Raw genomic sequence first — 23,904 nt, forward strand, 5'->3', positions numbered from 1 at the left:
CATGTCGTTTTGGGTAAGTATGGTCTATGAAGTTTACATAATGATGACAAGCCACACAACACATTTCTTAGAATACATCACCCTTATTAAATGATGTATAACTGCGTGTATATTGGTCATGATCCTAGTACAGTTTTTATTTAAAATATTTTACACATTTTTTATTGCACTACTTATTTTCACATCTGTGAGTTTTAAGAATTCTTTACACGGGAACACATGTGTTTAGCCTGTAGATTGTATTTTTGTTTCTCTAACCTTATCTTTTCAAAAATAGAAGCTTTACATTTTTTACAAAGATCAGTTTATCAGTTTGTTTAATGTTTCAACATTATGTTGCTAAATTAAATATTTAACTACCCCAAGTTTTCAAAGAAATACTGCAACATATTCTATAATATCAGATAATTTTGGGGTTTAGCATTTAAAAAGTTTACTCTCTGACACATTTTGAGTTAATTTTTATGCTCAAGCATAGATTAACAATTAAGGTATTCTGATTTCTACTCTTTTAGCATCATTTGTTGAAAATTGCATGGCTTTCTTATTAACTTAGCTGTGCTCCTTTTGCAAACCAATTAACGGCATATATGTGTGTTTCCAGACTCTGTTCTAAAACCAATATGTATTTGCCTATCTATATCTATATTTATGCTAACTTAATGCTTTAATTACTGCAACATATTTTAAGACTTGAAATCGAGTAGAATAAATCACCCAACTTTATTCCTCATTTTCAAAATTATATATTACTTATTACACACTCTTTGTGCTTACATATGCATTTTAGAATCAGCTTATATGTTTCTATAGGTAAACCTTCTTAAAATTTTGATGTAGATTACAATGCATCTGTAGAAAACTTTGGGGAAACATTAATGGTATTGAGTCTTCTTACCCATGAACATGATATATCTCTCCTATTATTTATTCTTTTATTTCACCTAGTAATATTTGTAGCACTTTAAAATAAAGTTATTGTACATATTATTACATGTAACCATATTTATTTCATATTTTATACTTTTATAAGTAACAAGTTATATTTAACATAACTTTCTAATTGTGTGTTTTTTTTAACCATACTAAAAACGATTGATATATGAGTAGTAACCTTTTATTTCCTTATCTTAGTAAATCACTTCTTATTTTTATTGGCTTTTTTTAGTGCTATCTACATATAGAATCATTCTTTCTATGAGCTAAGAGAGTTTTTCATCTTTCTTTACATTCTGTATGCATTTTATTTTTTTATTGCCTTGTTAAACTGGGGATGCCCTCAACTATAATGTTGAATAGCGATAAAACAAAGTTGTTTTCTGTTTCTGCTTCTATTTAGCATTGTAATTTTCTACACAAATTTGAATATGTTGTGTTTAATTTTTATTAAGTTCAGGATATTTGTTAAGCCTTTTTGTTTTATCTTTTGAAGCACATGTAATTTATAGATGTGTTGCTTACTTTGTAAACAACAGTTTTTAAAAAATATCTTTCAATAATTATCAACCCAAAGTGAATGTGATCATAGTTCATATACTGCATAATAATCTTTAAAAATTGTTGAGAGTTATTTTATAATACATCATATGGTCCATTTTGTTGAAAATATTACATTCACTGGAAAAACAGCTTGTATTCTGTTATTGTATAAACTGTTAATAAATGTTAATTATGCTCAATTTGTTTATTGTGTTGTTTAGTTATTTTATAGCTTAAGTAATTTTCTGTAGATTTGGTGTATAAATATGGAAAGAGTATTATTGAAATACCTAGTTACAATTGTGAATTTGTCTGTTCTAACTTACATCAGCTTTTACTGTATATATTTTGACATCATTGTGGGGGGCATACACTCAGAACTGCTGTGTCTTCTTATTGACTTGTTATCTTTCTCATTGCAAAATTATCCTTTTTTTTCCCTATTTTCTAAGACCATATTGTCTTATATTAATGTAGCCACTGTGGCTTTTCTTACACTTTGCATAATATAACTTTTCCCATTTTTTTTGGTCCTATGTATATCTTTATATTTCAATTGAGTTTATGTATACAGCAAGTGATTGCTCTTTCTTTTTATATCTAGTATGACCATCTCTGTATTTTAATTATAATCGTTAGTCTATTTACACTCATTTTAATTGTATATATAAATTTATATCTACTATCCAGTTTTTTAAATCTTACCCAAATTTTTCATTTTCTATTTTATTTTGCATTAATCTAGTATATTTTGGTAATTTATTGCTTATTAACTTGTGTTTTGTTGTATTTTCATGGTTTCTTTGGGATTTACAATATGCATTTTAATCACAGTATCCCTTCCATTATGTTATACCATTTTAATTTTCTGTGCATGACACTTAAAAGGGTATAATTTCATTTCTCACTTCTTGGATCTTGTGCCATAATACTACTATGTATTGCTTCTTCATAAGGTATAAACCACACAATGCATTTAAACAATTGATAATATTTTGGGAAAATGTTTAAAGTAAAAAAAAAAAAAAAAAAGCCTGTTTTACATTTACTCTAATATTTATAATTTGTGTGCTCTTTCTTCATTCCTGGATAAAAACACCATATGATTCCATTAGTCATTATTTTCCTTCATCCTGACTAACTTTCTGAAATATCTTTTGTAGTATAGGTCTGCTAACATCAATTTCTTTAACTTTTCATTTTTGATTTCACCCACACTTTTATGGATATATTTGCTGGATATAAAAGTCTATGTTGACAAATTTCTTCTTTCAGTATATGAAGACTTTATTTTTATTATCTTCTGGATTTCATTATTTGATATTAAAAGTTAACTGACATTTATATTATATTTTTTCTATAGGCATATGGAGTTTTATGGAGAATTTTTAGTGTTTTTTTAACAATTTATGATGGTTCTTATGGTATTATTTTCTGTGTATATACTACTTATATTTGTTAAGCATCATAGAAATATGTAATTACACTTTATTTATTCAAATATATTTTCCTCACCATCACTACTCTCTTATTTTTTTAAAAATTCCAATTGCCTGTGCAAAAAATATTTGATAATTTACCTCAGGTGGCTGAATCACTGAAACGTTTTTCCTTTCTCATTTTCTTCTCTCTTTCTTTGTTTTTTTTTTTTTTTATATATATATGTTATTACTCTATTTTCAAGTTTACTAAACATTTCTTTTGTAGTGCCTAATTAAATTTTAAGTTTTTACCAAAAAAGTGTCATTACAGCCATTTTCTTTTTTAACTCTCAATTTTCCATCTGGTTGCTTTGTATGTTTTATTTATTTAGCAATATATTCTATGTTCCACTATATGGTTTGTTTTGTTGAATGTTTTCTGTGCACATGATCTTCTGCTGCTGTTGTGTGAAGTGTTTCTTAAATGACAATTAGGTTTTCTTTGTTTATTCTGTACAAGATTTCTACACTTATTAATATCTCTATACATATTCTTGATTTTTTTGTGTTTTTACTATATGAATGTTAGAGAGAGCTTTAAAATGCTAACCTTTAGCTGTAGATATTTGGTTTTCTACAATTTTAGTATGCATAGCCCTTTAAAACATCTTTTTCTGCTGGTTTATATCATCTCTCTCATTTTTCTGTTGTTGATTCTATTGAGTGATAATATTCTTAGTTTTGGTCACATTTTTTTTTTCTCTTGGCATGTCTAATAATTTGTGATCTGACGTTAGGTACTGTGAGTTGCGTTAAAGAATTATCACATCAATGAATTACGTGTTTATGCTATATGTTGTTGTTTTGTCATTTCCCATTGGACTTTTAAAAAATTCAGTCTTTTTTTTTTTTTTTCTGATTGCTTTGATCTATTTTAGACTTAGGATTTAGTTTTTCTAAGAAAGGTCCAAACGAGTGTTCAATGCAAGGTCCCTACTGTTAACACATGTCCCTTCTGGAGTGTCCACTAAGTTATCCAAATGATCACAACAATTTTACTACTATTATTGGGATTGTCTTGTGGAGTTATACTTCAAAGAAGAGAAACCTAGTACACAGAAAATAAAAGGGACTCCATATGTAGGGGTCGTTTTCTGAGCAATTTCTCCTTTCTAGAACTCCAGCCTGCAATTTTCAATTTTCCTAGCATCCTGACACTACTAACTCTGACACCTCAAGTTAGAAAGTCTGCCAAGCTCTGTCTTCTTTTTCAGTTCTTGTATGTACAGCCTTAAAATTGCCTTAATGAATAAGAAATATACACACATAGTGATTGACTTAATATTCACTGTTTCTCTTCTATTAGTACTTACAGTTGTATGCTTTTTGTTTAATATTTTAAAAAGTATTATTTTACATATTTTGCAGAGATTTTTAGTTGTTTATAAGGGGAGGTTAAGCCTGAACCTTGTTGTTCCTCAATGACTAGCAGTAGACTTCTAATTATATTTATAACATTTATTATTTAATAAGACTATAAACTTGATCAAAGCAGAGTCTATGTGTGTTCTCACAAATAAATTCTGTAAATGAGCATAAGGTCATCCAATAAAAAATTTTAATAAATATTGGCTTAATTAATTCCTTTCTAAATTTATGCTCAGAGAGGTTAAATTGCTTAAATCACGTACTTGCTTACAGATATTTATCAAGCTACTAAATCTAAGTCTGTCTAATTTGAAAATCTGCACTGTTTTTGTTAGACCAAACTGACATGCTGAGACTTCAGTGTGAGTTTTCAAAGGAAGTTATTTTTCTGTCATTAACAGTGGTTTTACTACAGTCTAAAAGTTCTTGCATCTTTCTTGGAGTATATTAATTTAAAGGAATTAATATGTAATTTTCTATTGTTAGATTAAGTCTGATCTTGAAAGATAATATTTTGCATTTTCTTCAATAGAATTTTATAAAATTTACCAGGTAATGGTAGTAAAGAGATGCTAGAAAATAAAAGGAAAATAAATAATTTTTGGCCTCTTATTCTACAGATATTTACTGGGAAACATCTCTGCACCAAGCACTATTTTAGATAGTAGGAAGCCTGGTAACTAAAGTAAGGTTTCCCATTATAATTAAAACAAATCATTAGAAATAAAAAGATGTATAATGTAATATCAGATAGTGATAAGAATTTTCCATATAAATGAAGTAAGTTAAGAGAATAGGGCAGAACTATTCAGTAGAATTATCTGTAATAGTGGAAATATTTTATATGCTCTATCTAAGATGAAAGCTACTAGTTACATTTGATATCAAAAGTGAGATAGAAGACTAAATTTTTAATTTTTAATTTATTTTTTGTTTGAATTTTAAAATAAAATAGGCACATGAGGTTAGTCGCAGAGGGATGTTTTCTTTCTGAAAGTAATATTTAACCAAAATCTGAATGAAGTATGGGAAAAAGTCCTCATTTATCTAGAAGAACACTTCATTTGGAAGGAATAACAAAAACACTGAGCTAGGGGAATGCTTTGTTCCTATAATGGTTTAAGAAGCTTGTTTGTTCCAATATTTGTGTATTTCAGATTAGTCAAAGTACATGCTGCCTTGGCTGGTTGAAGTAAGCAAAAAAGTGGTCCAGAAAACAAAGCTTGTTGCCTCAGATACATCATATTATGCATACCAAAAGTTATTTCAGCATATACATATGAAAGAGTATATTTCATCATATGTCAGCTGAGTAAAGTTTTTGAGCAACTTCCTGAAGGAATTGAATTCCTCATACTGTGACCTGCCTCGGTAGTAAGCCAAGTAAATCAAAGTATTGGTGAAATATTTAACATAATATTTGAAACATGTGAACAGGCAAAAATAATTACTTACTTATCTGACTTCTCTGACACTGGAATGCACTGAAAGTGCCACGCAGGGTTTTAGTTTATAAATGACAAGCAGTTACACAGCTCTTTCCATTATGTTGTTGGATTTTAAAAATTGTAATGAGAGAATAATTAACTAAAATAAATTATAATTAATTAAATTTATCAAATACAAAATGACATCTATGTGCGTAGGACTATGATTTACAGAATATCATTTTTCAGATCATTTATGACCATGATTAAGCAAATGATTTAATACAATTATGAAGAGTACATGTATCTATTTTAATCTGCGGTATTATGTTATATTTCAATCAAGATCAAATTCCATAAAACAATGTAAGGAAATTCTTAATTCATTTTGCTTGTAAAGAAGCTTTATTTTAGTATGGATGATTTGTTTAGTGGAATGCTTTCATGGTAGTTCTTTAAACTGATCTAGCCTTACACCATTCAAATTGATTTGAAAATTTCAGAATATATTTTAAACAAAATGTACTTTATTTGAACTCTATATACATGTAATATATATTATATATAATTACAAATAACTAACAGTGTCTAGCAAGTTTAATTACAGTCTTCTTTATTTTTTTCTGGAATTTTCCAAGATGTCTTCTACTGAGTTTTTTTTTTTTCTTTTTTTTTTAAGAGGCTTGAATATTTATATAAACTCCCTCAGATTCAGCCAGTGTGTTGTAAATGGCTTAGGAAATGTCCATTGACAAATAGCACACATAAACTTGACCCACGTCTTGAATTCTAGTCTTAGAGTGACAGCCAAACTTCTTGGAAGATATTAAGTTCCATGATCTACTGGCACTAAGTACACAAAAGAGAACACTTTCTGTTCCCCAAGAAAATCCCAATGAATTAGAGAAAACAGCAATTAAAAATTAAAAATAACTATTTGTTCAATGATCTGCAAAGATAAGTCTCTTCTCCTATGAGAACTTTTGAGTGGCTTTGCACTTAAATTTCTTGTCAAGTTCATAATTCTGAGTGCTATTTAAAATATTATAGATCAGATAAAATGAAAAAAAAGATCTGTCATAAATTCTATCTTACTAGCATACTATTAATACTAAAAATGATAAAGATAGTCTGAAAACAAACCGATGATTGATGTAGGTCAAGAACTGTAAAGTAAAATAAATGGAGTTTGTCATTTGGCAGTATATCAGAAGAATTATTTCCAAAGACCAAGTAAGACACAGACGTCTAATTCAGGAGCATTCATCAGGAGAGAAGTTATTATCCTAATTCATTATTTCAAATAAATATAGAAGATAAAAACATGTGTTAATATCAACAAATACGAAAAAAATTCTGATATTAACTAGTCATTTACTAAAAATTAAGTAAAATAATAAAAGGAAGTAATTGTTAAATATGATCAAGACTATATAAACCAACCAGGCACGGTGGCTCATGCCTGTAATCCCAGCACTCTGAGACGCCGAGGTGGGCAAATCATGAGTTAGGAGTTCGAGACCAGCCTGGCCAATACGGTAAAACCCCATCTCTACTAAAAATACCAAAAAGTGAGTCAGGCATGGTGGCATGCACCTGTAGTCCCAGCTACTTGGGAGACTGAGGCAGGAGAATCACCAGAACCTGGAAGGCGGAGGTTGCAGTGAGCCGAGATCCACCACTGCACTCCAGCTGGGCTACCGAGCAAGACTCCATCTCAAAAAATATATATATAAACCGACAAAATTAAACAAAAAGACTAGATAAATATAAGTCAAGCTATAAAGATTATTTGGAAATTTCAAATATGAAAGATAAATAATAGATATACTTGTTTAGAAAAAAATATTCTATTAGATAGATATTAATGTTTGCCAAAAAAATGCTTCCAGAAAAAGTTACCAAAATTCATTTATATTTTAAAATATTGGCTTCTTTATTAATATTTAAAGCATTTTTGTCTTATAATACAGCATTTTTCAAATATTATTGAATACTGTGTATGCATGAAAGTCAATCAAGTAGAAATGTAATAGACTATGTAAATCTAATTTTTAATATTTGGATAGGTTCCAATTTTTTACGAGGAAAAAAGGAAACATCTTTGGGAATTTTAAAATCTAATTTAAAGGCTAATACCCTGTGATATATGTCAAGAATTTGACTAAATTAGTTACTGATACGTAATGGGAATACATTTATTTTATAAAATTTTTAAAAAACATTTCCAATGATATCTATAATTTACTACAAAATATTTTAGAAACATCCAGTGTGATATTTGGCAGAGCTTTAATGAAGAATTAATCAACAGTCTAGGAGTTAAGTATTTATGCTAACGTAATGCTCAGAAATGCATACTTGCGTATTGATCTAGTTTGAAATCTGAGGTTCCAAAAAACAAAACAACAACAACAAAGAAAACAAAAAGAAACACCATAGTCATTTAGTAAGGTAATTATATTACTGAATGTCTGATTTCTTTTTTTTTTTTTTTTTTTTTTTTATGAAGCCTTGCTCTTTTTGCCCAGACGGGAGTGCAGTGGCGCAATCTCAGCTCACTGCAATCTCCCCCTCCCACGTTCCAGCGATTCTCGTGCCTCAGCCTCTCCAGTAGCTGGGATTACAGACGCTCACCTCCATTTTTTGTATTTTTAGGTGAGACGGGATTTCGCCATATTGTCCAGGGTGGTCTCAAACTCCTGAAAGACCTCAAGTCATTTGACTCCTTTAGCCTCCCAAAGTGCTGGGATTACAGGCGTGAGCCACCGTGCCTGGCCTAAAATGGGGCTTTCAATCACTTCTTTTAAAAGCAAAATTTTGGAAATCATTTGACTACAAAGATCTATATTTTATGGAATCAACACCTGTATGCTGTACAATATTTTAAATTATGTTTTAATTGGCTTATCTGGAAGTTTTAGTCCCAAGAGGCCATTCCACATACTAAATGTAGGGTTAAGTCAGGGTTAAACCTTTCTTTTTTATCAAATAGAAAACAGTGGTTGTGAAAGGTGAGAAGAGATATTTCTCTATCACAGATATGTTCTCAGAAAGATCCATTTTAAGAGAGGGTACATGTGAAATCAATAATCTGGAAAATTATTCTTGTAAGACTCACTCAGAGCAAGTATACTTATAAAACCTTCATCGCAAGTACAGTATCTTGAAGACCACACTCAAAAATGTATTCCCTAACAAGATAAAAGGCAGGTAATCCATGAATAATGAATATGTGTGTCGTGAGTCCAACCAAGAAACAGAGAATTTCTTTTTTAAATTTGATGTGGCAGGAGGTTAGTATGGACTCAAATAGAGACTTTTAGAAAAATTTCTCCTTAAGTTTTTGGAAACATAAAAAGTGCCTCTAAAATTAGAAAGTTTCAATCTAACGTAGTATTTAATTAAAAAATAGATAAAAGGGAATATAGTGTATGTATAGTATAGGAATCTAATGTACTATATAGTGTACTATATTCCTACATTGCTTGCTTCAATAGAAGTATAATAAATTCAATGTTTTATTAAATATTTTATTGGATAGTCTATTCAGTTGAATAGAGTACAGTGTATTATATTCCTATATGACCTGTTTCAGTAAAATAAATATTGGTCAATGGATATTATAAAAGAAATACTGGAATATACCCATACATGATTGGGGAATTTAAGCTATATTTTCTCAAATAATTTAATGATAAATACGGAAATGACATAAATAAGATTTTATTTATTCTTTTAGTAAAATACAGGAAGCAAAATTTGACTTTTTAATGGTATTTTTACAAGTATTTTTCTCACATAAGAAAATTTAATGGCTTAATAGCATATTTCCTTCATTTATAAACATTTCATCATGAAATCTAACATAAAAGTTTACTACATAAATATATTTTATCTTTATATTATTTTAGAAAATCAAAATTATTCCTCGATGTTCATGCTCAACTTTACAGGTTGCCTTGCTTCCCCTGGGAATTTTTCAGAGAGAAAATACTGCCTTTAATCATATGCTTTATTACTTTTTCTAAATGAAATCTTCAGCAATATTTTTCAGCATGTTAAAAAGAGATGTCTTAGAATTTGGAATTGACTATGGAAGGAATTCTATATGTTAAGATTTATATCAACATGAGTAGAGCTAGAGGTAATGATAATCAAATATATCTGCATATTTTAGAAAACTATTTCAACTTATGTTTACAATCATATAATTTATTCATGCTGTATAAGCCATGTGATTACAATAAAGCTACTGTAAGCATCAAGTCTCATTAAGTTTAGCAGGGAGATGAAGCAACCCCAAATCAGAGACACACTAAAGTTGAATTTTTAAAACATTGAACAGAGCACTAAGATTTTATTTCCCAAACTTATTGGAGCATGTAGGATTTGAGGGGAAAAACTAATGTAGATATGTAAACCTTTATACTGATAATTCTTTTTGTTATTATCTTATGAAAAAAAATTGATTCAAGGTTTTTTAGGATTATTGAAAGGTTTAAAGGTAGAAGGCAGGCAGAGCAAGATGACCAAATGGAACTCTCCAACAATCTCTGCCCCCGACCCCAGGAACACAAAGTTGAACATCTATCCATGCTAGAAAGCACTTCCATTAGAACCAAAAATTAGGTAAGCAGTCACAGAATATAGTTTTAACATTATATCAAGGAAAGAGGCACCAAAGAGGGTAGAAAAGACAGTCTTGATATCTACACAACCCCTTTCAATCCCTTGGCAGTGGACAGAGAGATTCTGTGTGCTTATGGGAGGGAGAGCAAAGTGATTGTGGGACTTGTATTGGAAGTTAATGCTGCTCTGTCACAGAACAAAACACACAGCAGAATTCCAGCACCCATGGAGGCAGCATTTAGACTATCCTCAGTTAGAGAAGATTCATCTGCCCTAGCAGTATAAACCTGAACTCCATCTAATTCCACTATCTGACCAAAGTGGTCTAGAGTCCTGAATAAATTTAGAAGGAAATTAGGCCATAAGGTTGCAGTCTTTGGGCAAGCCCTGGGGCTTGGCTAGACTCAGAGTCAGTGGACTTGGCGGAGCATGTGACCTAGTGACGCACTATGTGTGGTGTCCAAGGGAGTGCTTGCATCACCCCTCCCCAAACGTCAGTCAGTGCAGCTTGGGAAGAGATTCCATGCCACTGCAAAAGGAAGAGGAAAGAGTACTCTGCCTTGCAAGAGTCCCTGCTTGAATACCAGCTCAGTCACAGTAAAATAAACCACAAAGCATTTTTCTGAAGGCCCTATTGTTAGGCCCTAGCTACTGAACTGCGTGTGTGTGTGTGTGTGTGTGTGTGTGTGTATGTGAAAGACAGAGATGGAGTTTCACTTTTGTTGCCCAGTCTGGAGTGCAATGGAGTGTTCTCGGCTCACCGCCGACCTCCGCCTCCCAGGTTCAAGCGATTCTCCTGCCTCCATCTCCAGAGTAGCTGGTATTATAGTCATGCGCCACCATGCCTGGCTAATTTTTTGTATTTTTGGTAAAGATGGGGTTTCTCCATGTTGGTCAGGCTGGTCTCAAACGCCTGACCTCAGGTGATCCACCCGCCTTGGCCTCCCAAATTACTGGGATTACAGGCATGAGCCACGGTGCCCAGCTGGACTGCATTTTTGGATCCGCTGTGGCCCCACAAAGGAACTTGCTGTCACACAGGGAAGAACTCAGTCCTGATAATATTCACCACATGTTGACTAAAGATTTCTTTTGCCTTGATTAAACATCAATAGTTGCTAGGAAGTAGTCACCATGGGCCTTGGGACAATCCAGTACTATGCAGGATTCAAGTGTCACTCAGTGTTGTTCTAGCTGTGATGGACGTGAGAGTGCTTGCATCACACCTCCCCCAACTCCAGGTATTCCAGAAAGGAGAGAGTGGTGCCTTGTACTTGAGGAAAAGTGAAGAAAAAGAATGAAAGTCTTCCTGCGAATCCGGGAAATTCTCCTGAATCATACCCAAGCCCACCAAGGCAGCAGGAATCTGCATAGTTTTTAAAATTCCTGAGTTTGGGACATTCCCTAGTGCAGATAAAACTGCATTAATCAGAGACTTAGATTACGACACTTAATTTGCTTTGAATGTCTGGAAAGCCTTCTCAAGAAGGATGGATAGAAACAAATCCAGATTGAGAAGATTAGAATAAATGCCCAATTCTTGAATCCTAGATATCACTGAACATCCACAAGCATCAATAACATCCAGGAAACATGATCTCACCACAATAACTAGATAAAAAAGTCACCTAATCTCAGAGTGACAGAGATATGCAACCTTTCAGACAGAGAATTCAAAATCGCTGTTTTGAGGAAGCCAGATGAACTTAAAACAACAAAAAGAAAAACTTCAGAATCTTGTCAGAGAAATGTAACAAAGTGATTAAAATAATGAAAAGGCAAGTATAAATGCTAGGATTGAACATTTCAGTTAATAGACTGAAAACTTTAGAGTTTCTCAACAGCAGAATTGATCAAGCAGAAGAAAGAATGAGCTAATTTGAAAATATACTATATAAATACACTATCAGAAGAGAAAACAAACAAAAAAAAAGAATTTAAAAAAGCATGTATTTTTGTTGGCAAGATGGCTGAATAGGAACAGCTCCGGTCTACAGCTCTCAGTGAGATCAATGCAGAAAGCGGGTGATTTCTGGATTTCCAAATGAGGTACCCAGTTCATCTCATTGGAACTTGTTAGACAGTGAGTGCAGCCAAAGGAGGGCAGCCAAAGCAGTATGGGGCATTGCCCCACCCAGGAAGTGCAAGGAGTGGGGGAACTCCCTCTCCTAGCCAAGGGAATCTACTAGGGATTGTACAGTGCACTCCAGCCCACATACTCTGCTTTTCCTATGGTCTTCGCAACCTACTGACCAAGAGAATCACTCTGGTGCCTACACCACCATGGCCCTGAGTTTCCAACACAAAACTGGTCGACTATTTGGGCAGACACTGAGCTAGCCTCAGGAGTTTTTGTTTTGTTTTGTTTTGTGTTTTTTCATACCCCACTGGTGGAACACCATCGAGACAAAACTGTTCACTCCCCTGGAAAGGGGGCTGAAGCCAGGGAACCAAGCGGTCTGACTCAGCAGGTCCCCCCACCACAGAGCCAGCAAGCTAAGATCCACTGGCTTGAAAATATTGCTGCTAGCACAGCCGTCTGAGCTTGACCAGGGACACAAAAGTTCAGTGTGGGGAGGGACATTCATCATTGCTGAGACTTGAGTAGGCGGTTTTATCCTCACAGAGTTAACAAAGCCAGTGAGAAGTTCAAACTTTGAAAAGCCCAAACCAACTCAGCAAGGCCACTGCAATCAGCCTGCCTTTACCTCTCTGGGCGGGGCATCTTTGAAAAAAAAGCAGCAGCACCAGTCAGAGACTTATAGATAAAACCTCCAACTTACTGGGACAGAGCACGTAGGGGAAGGGGCGGTTGTAGGCACAGCATCAGCAGACTCAAACATCCCTGTCTGGTAGCTCTGAGGAGAGCAGCAAAACTCCCAGAATAGCATTTAAACTCTGAAGAAACAGACTGCCTCCTCAAGTGGGTCTCTGACTCCTGTGTATCCTGACTGGGAGACACCTCCCAGTAGGGACTGACAGACTCCTCATACAAGAGAGCCCTGGCTGGCATCTGGCTGGTGCCCCTCTGAGACAAAGCTTCCAAAGGAAGGAACAGGCAGGAATTGTCGCTGTTTTGCATCCTCCACTGGTGATACCCAGGCAAGCAGGGTCTGGAGTGGACCATCAGCAAAATCCAGCAGACCTGAAGCAAAGGGGCCTGACTGTTAGAAGAAAAACTAACAAACAGAAAAAAAAAAGTATAAACATCAACAAAAGGATGTCCATTCAGAGACCCCATCCAAATGTCACTGACTTCAAAGACCAAAGATAGATAAATCCACAAAGATGGGGAGAAATCAGCTCAAAAGGCTGAAAATTCCAAAAACTAGAATGTCTCTTCTCTTCCAAAGGATCACAACTCATTGACAGAAAGGAAAAAAAATGGATGAAGAATGAGTTTGATGAACTAACAGAGGTAGACTTCAGAGGTGGGTAATAACAAACTCCTTTGAGCTAAAGGAGCATGTTCTAACCCAATGCAAAGAAGCTAAGAACCTTGAAAAAAGGTTAGACAAAAGTCTAACTAGAAAACCAGTTTGGAGAAGAACATAAATGAGCTGATGGAGCTGAAAAACACAGCACAAGAGCTTTGTGAAGCGTACACAAGTATCAACAGCTGAATCAATCAAGTGTAAGAAAGAATATCAGAGGGAGAAGTTCAACTCAATGAAATAAAGTGAGAAGACAAGATTAGAGAAAAAAGAGTGAAAAGAAACGAACAAAGCCTCCAAAAAATATGGGATTATGTGAAAAGACCAAATTTACATTTGATTGGTGTACCTGAAAGTGACGGGGAGAATGGAACCAAGTTGGAAAACACTCTTCAGGATATATCCAGGAAAACTTACCCAACTTAGCAGGACAGGCCAACATTCAAATTCAGGAAATACAGAAAACATCACAAGGTTACTCATAGAGAAAAGCAACCCCAAGACACATAATCATCAGATTCACAAAGGTTAAAATGAAGGAAAAAATGTTAAGGGCAGGCAGAGAGAAATCTCAGGTTACCCACAAAGGGAAGCCCATCAGACTAATAGCAGATCTCTCTGCAGAAACCCTACAAACCAGAAGAGAGTAGGTGTCAATATTCAACATTTTTAAAGAAAAGAATTTTCAACCCATAATTTCATATCCAGCCAAACTAAGCTTCATAAGTGAAGAAGAATAAAAATCCTTTACAGACGAGCAAATGCTAAGACATTTTGTTACTACCAAGCCTACCTTACAAGAGCTCCTGAAGAAAGCACTAAACATGGAAAAGAACAACCAGTACCAGTCCCTAAAAAAACATACCAAATTGTAAAGATCATCGACAACATGAAGAAACTGCATCAACTCACATGAAAAATAACCAGCTAGCACCAAATGGTAGGATCAAATTCACACATAACAATATTAACCGTAAATGTAAATTGGCTAAATGCCCCAATTAAAAGACACAGACTGGCAAATTGGATGAATAGTCAAGACCCATTGGTGTGCTGTATTCAGGAGACCCATCCCATGTGCAAAGACACCCATCAGCTCAAAATAAAGGGATGGAGGAATATTTATCAAGCAAATGAAAAAAAAAAAAAAAAAGGCATGGGTTGCAATCATAATCTGTGATAAAACACACTTTACACCAACAAAGATCAAAAGAGACAAAGAAGGGCATTACATAATAGTAAAAGAATCAGCACAACAGGAAGAGATAAGTATTCTAAATATATACGTACCCAATAGGGGAGCACCCAGATTCATAAAGCAAGTTCTTAGAAACATACAAAAAGACTCAGACTCCTGCACAATAATAGTGGGAGACTTTAACACCCCACTGTCAATATTAGACAGATCAATGAGACAGAAAATGAACAAAGATATCCAGGACTTGAACTCAGTTCTGGACCAAGCAAACCTAATAGACATCTACAGATCTCTCTAGCCAAAATCAACGGAACGTACATTCTTCTCAGCACCACACAGTACTTAGTCTAAAATTGACCAAATAATTGGAAGTAAAACACCCCTCAGCAAATACAAAAAAACAGAAATCATAACAAGCAGTCTCAGACCACAGTGCAATCAAATTAGAACTCAAGATTAAGAAACTCATTCAAACCACACAACTACATGGAAACTGAACAACTTGCTCCTGAATGTCCTGGGTAAATGATGAAATGAAGGCAGAAATAAAGATAGTCTTTGAAAGCAATGAGAACAAAAGCACAACATACCAGAATCTCTAGGACACAATTTAATCAGTGTGTAGAGAGAAATTTAAAGCACTAAATGACAACAAGAGAAAGCAATTAAGATCTAAAATTGACACCCTAGCATCACAATGAAAAGAACTAGAGATGCAAGAGCAAACAAATTCAAAAGCTAACAGAAGGCAAGAAATACCTAAGATCAGAGCAGAACTGAAGGAGATAGCAACGTGAAAACCCCTTCAAAAAAATCAACGAATCCAGGAGCTGATATTTTGAAAATATCAACAAAATAGATAGACTGCTAGCCAGACTAATAAAGAAGAAAAGAGAGAAGAATTAAATAGATACAATAAAAAATGTTAAAGGGGATATCACCACCAATCCCACAGAAATAGAAACTACCATCAGAGAATACTATAAACTCCACTTTGTAAATAAATTAGAAATTCTAGAAAAAATGGATAAGTTCCTGAACACATACACCATCCTAAGACTATGAAGAAGTCGAATCCCTGAATAGACCAATAACAAGTTCTGAAATTGAGGCTGCAATTAACAGCCAATCAACCAAAAAAAAAATTCCAGGACCAGACAGAATCACAGCCGAATTCTACCAAAGGTACAAAGAGGGGCTGGTACCATTGCTTCTGAAACTATTCCAAACAATAGAAAAAGAAGGGCTCCTCCCTAACTCATTTTATGAGGCCAACACCATCCTGATACCAAAATCTGGCAGAAAAACAACAACAACAAAAAAATGAAAATTTAAGGCCAATGTCACTGATGAACATTGATGCAAAGATCTTTAATAAAATACTGGGAAACTGAATCCAGCAGCACATCAGAAAGCGTATCCACCACAATCAAGTTGGTTTCACCCCTGGGATGCAAAGCTGATGCAACATACAGAAATCAATAAACCTAATCCATCACATAAACAGAACCAAAGACAAAAAAAAAAAAAAAAAAAAAATGATTATCTCATTAGCTGCAGAGAAGGCCTTCAATAAAATTCAACAGCCCTTCATACTAAAAACTCTCAAAAAACTAGGTATTGATTGAATGTATCTCAAAATACTAAGAGCTATTTGTGACAAATCCATAGCCAATACCATACTGAATGTGCAAAATCTGGAAGCATTCCCCTTGAAAACCGACACAAGACTAGGATGTCCTCTCTCATCACTCCTATTTAAAATAGTATTGGAACTTCTGACCAGGACAATAAGACAAGAGAAAGAAAGACAAGCTATTCAATTAGGAATAGAGGAAGTCAAATTGTCTCTGTTTGCAGATGACATGATTGTATATTTAGAAAACCCCATCGTCTCTGATCAAAATCTTCTTAAACTGATAGACAACTCCAGCAAAGTATCAGGATACAAAATCAATGTGCAAAAATCACAAGCATTCCTATACACAAAAGAGAGCCAAATCATGAGTGAACTCTCATTCACAATTGCTACAAAGAGAATAAAATACCTAGGAATATAATTTACAAGGGATTTGAAGGACCTTGTCAAGGAGAACTACAAACCACTGCTCAAGGAAATGAGAGAGGACAAAGACAAATGGAAAAACATTCCATGCTCATGGATAGGAAGAATCAATATCGTGAAAATGGCCATACTGTCCAAAATGATGTATAGATTTAATGCTATCTCTATCAAGCTACCATTGTGTTTCCTTAAAGAATTGGAAAAATCTACTTTAAATTTTATATGGAACCACCAAAAAAAAAAAAAAAAAAAAAAATCCCACATAGCCAAGACAATCCTAAGCAAAAAGAACAAAGCTGAAGTCATCATGCTACCTGACTTCAAACCATAATACACAGCTACAGTAACCAAAACAGCATGGTACTGGTACCAAAACAGATATATAGACCAGTGGAACAAAACAGAGGGCTCATAAATAACACCACATGAAACCGTCTGACTTTCGACAAACCTGCCAAAAACAAGCAACGGGGAAAGGTTTCCCTATTTAATAAATGATGTTGGGAAAACTGGCTAACCATATCCAGAAAGCTGAAACTGGATCCCTTCCATATACCTTATACAAAAATTAGCACAAGATGGAATAAAGACTTAAACGTATGACTTAGGACCATAAAAACCCTAGAAGAAAACTTAGGCAATATGATTCAGGATATAGGCATGGGCAAAGACATCATGACTAAAACACCAAAAGCAATGGCAACAGAAGCCAAAATAGACAAATAGGAACTAATTAAGCTGAGGAGCTTTTCCACAGCCGAAGAAACTATCATCAGAGTGAACAGGCAACCCACAGAATGGGGGAAAATTTTTGCAATCTATCCATCTGACAAAGGGTTAACAAAGGGTTAATGACAAAGGGTTATTAATATTCAGAATTTACAAAGAGCTTAAACAAATTTACAAGAAAAAACAGCTCCGTCAAAAAGTGGGAGAAGGATATGAACAGATATGTCTCAAAAGAAGACATTTATGCAGTCAAGAAACATATGAAAAAAAACTCATGATCACTGATTATTAGGGAAATACACATCAAACCGCAATGAAATACCATCTCATGCCAGTTAGAATGGCAAGCATTAAAATGTCAGAAATCAACAGATGCTGGAGAGGATGTGGAGAAATAGAATACTTTTACACTGTTGGTGGGAGTGTAAATTAATTTAACTATTGTAGAAGATAGTGTGGTGTTTCCTCTAGGATCTAGAACTAGAAATACCATTTGACCCAGCAATCTGATTACTGGGTTTATACCAAATGATTATAAATCATTCTACTATGAAGACACATGCACACTTATGTTTGTTGTGGCACTGTTTATAATTGAAAAGATTTGGAACCAACCCAAATGCTCATCAATTATAGACTGGAGAAAAATGTGGCACATATACACCATATGTGTATATGTAAACTAAACAGCCATAAAAAGGATGAGTTCATGTCCTTTGCAGGGACATGGATGAAGCTGGAAACCAGCATTCTCAGCAAACTATCTCAAGAACAGAAAGCTAAGCACTGCATGTTCTCCCTCATAAGTAGGAGTTGAACAGTGAGAACACATGGACAAAGGGAGGGGAACATCACACACCAGGGCCTTTCAGGGGGTTGGGGAGTAGGGGAGGGATAACATTAGGAGAAATACTTAATGCAGATGACAAGTTGATCGGTACAGCAAACCACCATGGCACGTGCATACTTATGTAACAAATCTGCACGTTCTGCACAGGTACCCCATAACTTAAAATACAATAAAAAAAAAACATGCTTACAAGATTTACAAAATAGCCCCAAAAGTGCACATCTAACAGTTACTGATTTAAAAGAGGAGGTTGAGAGATAGAACAGCATAAAAAGTTTTTTCAAAGAAAATATAACAACTTTGCAAAACTAGACAAAGATACCAATATCTAAGTACAACAATATAATAGAATACAACACAGATTTAAGTCAAATACAACTACCTCAAGACAATTAATAATGAAACTCCCAAAGGTCAAGGTTAAAGAAAGGATCTTAAAAGCTTTTTAATAAGCTCCAATATTTCTGTTAGTAGACTTCTTAGTGGAAACCTGACTAGCCAGAAGAGAGTGGCATGATGTACTCAAAGTGCTGAAGGAAACAAAGGACACTTTTTTTTTTTTTTTTTTTTTTTTTGCTATGATTTTTATATCCAGAACCAAAAAATCCTTATCACTTGAAGGAGAAATAAAAACTTTCCAAGACAAAGAAAAGCTGAGATATTTTGGTCAACACCTGACCTGTCCTACAAGAAATGTTTAAGGGAGTTATTTAATCAGAAAGCAGAGATCATTAATGAGCAATAAGAAATCATATAAAGGTACAAAAGTCCCTGGTAACAGTAAATAAACAGAAAAATACAGAATATTCTAATACTGTAATTGTGCTGTGTAGACCACTCATATCTTGAGAAGGAAGAATAAGGACAAACCTGTCAATATAATAGCTACAACTTTTTAAGAGCTAGATAGTATAAAATATAAATAGATGGCCGGGCGCGGTGGCTCAAGCCTATAATCCCAGCACTTTGGGAGGCCGAGACGGGCGGATCACGAGGTCAGGAGATCGAGACCATCCTGGCTAACACGGTGAAACCCCATCTCTACTAAAAAATACAAAAAAATTAGCCGGGCGAGGTGGCGGGCGCCTGTAGTCCCAGCTACTCGGGAGGCTGAGGCAGGAGAATGGCGTGAACCCGGGAGGCGGAGCTTGCAGTGAGCTGAGATCTGGCCACAGCACTCCAGCCTGGGTGACAGAGCAAGACTCCGTCTCAAAAAAAAAAAAAAAAAAAAAATATAAATAGATACAACAACAACAAAAAAATAAAAATCAGGGGAATGAACTTAAAGTGTACAGTTTGTATTAGTTTTATCTTAAATTAAAATATAGAGAAAATTACTTTTAGACAAAAAGACAGGTAGGAAAAAGGAAGAGAGGATCATGAAACAACCAGAAAACAATAAACTGGCAGTAGTAAGTCCTTGCCAATTAATAATAACATTGAATGTAAAGGGACTAAACTTCCCAGTCAAAAGACATAGGGTGGCAGAATAGGTTTTAAAAAATAAATAAAATATAATAAATTATCTGCTGCCTACAAGAAACTCAGTTCACCTATAAAGACAAGTGTAAGCTAAAAACAAAGGTATGGGAAAAGATATTTTATGCAAATAGAGACCAAAGGAGATCAGGAGTAGCTATTATCAAATTAGATAAAAATAGATTTAAAGAGAAAACTATAAAAAATACAAGGAAGGACATTATTAAATGAAAAAGGGGTCAATTCATCAGGAGGTCACAACAATTTTATTTATGCACTCAACACTGGAGCACCAATGTATTTATAAAGCAAATATTACTAGAAGTAAAGAGATAGATAGGCCCTCTACAATAATAGCTGGATACCTCAACATTCTACTTTCAGCATCGGACAAACCATCCAGGCAGAAAATCAACAAAGGAACACTGGACATATTCTGCACTATAAACCAAATGCACCTAATAGATATTTACAGAATATTTTATCTAACAGCTGTGGTATACACATTCTTTTCCCCAGTAAGTGGATTATTCTCAAAGATAGACCATATATTAAGCCACAAAATGAGACAGAAAACTAAAAAAAATTCAAATCAAAATAAAGTTTTAAATGAAACACCTGAAATTATGAAACTACTGAAAGAAGACTTTGGAGAAGTTCTCCACAGCATTTGTCTGGGCCAATATTTCTTTAAAAATACCTCAGAAGCACAGGCAACTAAAGCGAAAATGGACAAATGAGATCACAGAAAGGTAAAAAGCTTCTCTGCAGCAAAGGAAGCAATAGGTAAAATGAAGAGACAATGCATAGAATGGGAGTAAATATTTGCAAACTATCCATCTGTCAAGGAATTAATCAATAATATATAAGGAGACCAAAAACTCGATAGAAAAATTCAAATAATATTACTTTAAAATGTGTAAAAGATCTGATAGACATTTTTCAAAAGAAGACATACAAATAGCCAACAGGCATAAGAAAATATGCTCAACATCATTAGTCATCAGAGAAATGAAAATAAAAATTATAATGATATTCATCTCATGCCAATTAAAACTGCTTTTCCCCAAAGACAGGCACTAATAAATGTTAGTAGGGATGTGAAGAAATGTAAAACTTCGTACATTGTTGGTGGGAGTGTAAGTAAGTACAGCTACTATGGAATGTAGTATGGAGTTTCCTCAAAAAACTAAAAATAGAACTGCCATGTAATCTAGCAATTCCACTGCTAGTTAATATATCCAAAAGCAAGATAACCAGTATATCAAAGCTATATCTTCACTCCCATGTATATTGCAGCATTATTCACATAGGCAAGATTTAGAATCAACCTAAGTGTTTATCAGCAGATAAATCAATACAACATGTGGTACATATACACAATGAAATATTATTCAACCATAAAAAGACATAATATCCTGTCGTTTGCAACAACATAAATGGAACTAGAGGACATAATGTTAAGTAAAATGAGCCAGGCACCGAAACACTCATTTTGCATGTTCTCACTGATATGTGGGAGCTAAAAATAACAAAAATAGAACTAATAGAGATGGAGAGCAAAATGATGCTTACTACAGGCTGGGAAGGGAGGAGAGGAAGTGGGGAGAAATGGTGATACTAACTGAGTGCAGAAATATGCCTAGATAAATTAAATAAGACCTGGTATTTTATAGCAAAATAGAGTCACTATAGTAACCAATAATTTCTTGTATATTTAAAAATAACTAAAAGAGTGGAATTTGAATATTCCTAACACACACACAAAAATGTTCAAGGTGAGGGATATCCCAATTACTTTGATTTGATCATTACAAATTGTGTGCCTGTATCAGAACATTAAATATAACTCATAAATATATACATATATTATGTACCCATAATAACTAAAAAGAAGAAACTTTAAAGATTCTAGGAATTTTTAAATGAATGATATAAAAAGATGAAAAGTAAAGCAGATAAAGAGAAAGTGGCATATTTTTATAATATATTTAATAATGTATTATATATTCAATATATTATGTATTAAATTTAATATATATTCAATTTTATATTTAATGATTTATTATATACTCACTATACTGTACATATCCACCTTATTGTGCATATATAATGTACATAATATAGCATATGTATCATATGTATAATTTGGGCATAAGTTGCCTTCTTAGATTCATTTTCATTGTTTATAATTACTAAATGTTAATACTCTTTTATAATGCAAAAAGGCACTTTTACACACTAATTTGATTAAATGTTAAACTAACATCAGGTATATATATTCATGTTACTATGATACATCTTGCCAAGTGGGGAAAAACCCAGAGTAGCTTATCTTTATTACTTATTACACCTGAAAACTTTGGTCAACAACCTGAGGACTCTGAATGGTAAAGCAATACAACCAGGTTGAGACTCAAAGTTAAAAGTTAAAGTGACTCATATGGGTTGCATGTAAGTATTAGCTTGCTTGCATGCTCTGTCTCACACACTTCTCTCTCTCTCTCTCTTTCTCTCTCTCATCATATGTATGTGGATTTGATTGTTTGCATAAAGTACAGCATGAAAAATTATTTGCCACATAAGATCCTTTTTATATTGGCTTTAAAGGAACTTTGTTCTATCTCAGAAAAAGAGTTTTTAAAGCCTTAAGCCCAGTCATGGTTGATTTGTGTCATTACATTCCTTTGTGAGTTGGATAAATTCCTCTCCACCTCAGGTCCCAAGATAACATGAGGCTCCTCAGGTTGTTAAAAAGTTACATTCTATTGCCCAGACCCAGTCTCAAAAAATAAAAATGAAAAAGAAAAAAAATTACATTCTTATTTGCCACAAGTAAGGAACTGTGTACAAGGACTGTATAGACAAGGTATGATGTCAGTTTCCCTAAAAGGCTTTCATTGGCTCTCTAAGTCAAATTTTATTTCTTAAAAGAAAGCATGCCATTCCAATCAAAGCCTTGGTAAAATAACCAGTTTCTCCAATTGTGTCCTTTTGCAAAAGAAAACATTCATTTTTTTAAAAAAAAATATGGAATGCTTCATGAATTTGCATGTCATCCTTGTGCTGGGACCATGTTTATCTCTGTATCCTTCCAATTTTAGTATGTGTGCTGCCAAAGTGAGCACAGATAACAGATTCTTATCACATTTATGCAAATAAATATATTGCCATAAGTTAAGAATACTCAAAAATAGTTTCCAAATTCTGGAGAAATCAGATAGAGAGAAATATGCTCCAAATTTTATTTATAGGATTATACTTTACTCAATTGTTGAAAGCTGTAAAAAGCTCAAAAGTTTTCTTCACTTTAAAAAAATGAAGAATTAGCAACATTTTAGGAAGAGTCATAAAAGGATTATTTTAGTCATAGGTTCAGTCCATGCAGTTAACTATGGTTTTGCTTGAATTCATAAACATTTCAGCTCTCCATGGGAGTCCTGAAAGATTTTCCTCTTTTCTAATGTCACAACATCCAAAGTTATCAGAAATGTGCATTTAAGAGCACCTGTTAGAGTTCTTTAGCTTGTAAAACCTCCTTTGAAACAGGATTAACATGAAACAATAATTGTCTGTGGATGACAAAAAGTCTTAGGGCAGCCACAATTAAAGGTATAATTAACAAAGAAATTTGTTACCTCTGTGGCACACAATAATTTAACATAACAATTATAGTTATTAACATATGCCAAAAACACATTTATACAAATACTGTCCAAAAAAGGCCAGATTTTACCTCTGCATTAGTGTACTATTGATGTC

At 33.7% G+C, this 23,904-nt stretch overlaps 1 non-coding gene across 1 annotated transcript; it reads right to left on the reverse strand.

Moving 5' to 3' along the window:
• Positions 1 to 23,166: 23,166 nt before the first annotated feature.
• On the reverse strand, positions 23,167 to 23,270 carry LOC111554656. The gene has a single exon (XR_002735311.1). It is a non-coding gene; the product is annotated as a U6 spliceosomal RNA (small nuclear RNA).
• Positions 23,271 to 23,904: the final 634 nt, after the last annotated feature.

The sequence above is a fragment of the Piliocolobus tephrosceles genome, chromosome 5 (genome assembly GCF_002776525.5).
Source record: "Piliocolobus tephrosceles isolate RC106 chromosome 5, ASM277652v3, whole genome shotgun sequence".
Taxonomy (NCBI): domain Eukaryota; kingdom Metazoa; phylum Chordata; class Mammalia; order Primates; family Cercopithecidae; genus Piliocolobus; species Piliocolobus tephrosceles.